This window comes from Mirounga leonina, unplaced genomic scaffold (assembly GCF_011800145.1).
Source record: "Mirounga leonina isolate KUSES-001 unplaced genomic scaffold, KU_Mleo_1.0 Mir_151, whole genome shotgun sequence".
NCBI lineage: Eukaryota > Metazoa > Chordata > Mammalia > Carnivora > Phocidae > Mirounga > Mirounga leonina.
In genome coordinates, this window is record NW_023270377.1 from 967,820 (window position 1) to 968,593 (window position 774).

Genomic DNA, 774 nt, shown 5'->3' on the forward strand with positions numbered 1-774 from the left:
GGGCTGCTCCCACCTGTGGCATCCTAGGTCACACTGGGGGGTGCAGCATGGGAACAGAGGGGTCTGAGTGTCCATGGGGGGCTGCTGTCTTGTCCCTCCCACCCCCTGCCCCCAGCCTGGCAGACACCCAGGCTGAGCACGGGAGCACCCTGAGCACCTTCCTCCCCTGTCCCTCCTCCAGCAGCAGCAGGGCGCAGCCTCGCACAGTCTCTGCCCTCAGACACTCAGGGACCAGGGCTCGGGGCAGCCGGCCTCCCCCACACCTCCCACCCCCCTGCTTGTGCTCAGCTGCGCCTTTTGCCCCCAGCTGGAAGATGCCTCGGGGCATCTGGACACCCGCAAATGGCAGAAGTGTCCCCATCTGCGGGCTGCCACATGCCACGCACCGCACCCTCATCCAGCAGGGACGGCAGCAGGTGCCTGGCGCTCGGCTGACCCCACGGCCCCCAGCTGCCCCAGGATGGCTCACTCACCCTTGGACAGCTGCTGCTCCCCTCTTCCCAGGCTGGCTCCTTGAGGGGCCGTCCCCCTCTGGGACCCCGCCAGGCAGGGGCGGTGGGGTGGGTGGTGGGGTGCTGATCTAGCCGCAGGTGCCTCCCAGGCACTTTCTGCTTTTGCTCACCCCTGAACGGCTCCCTTACTCTGATAGACCTCCTTCCCGATTCTCTGCCTCAGGCGCTCTCTGACTGCAAGGCTGGCTGCTGGCCCCACGCCTGGTCCCACGCCTGGTCCCACGCCAGGCCCCACGCCCGGTCCCACGCCCGGTCCCACGCC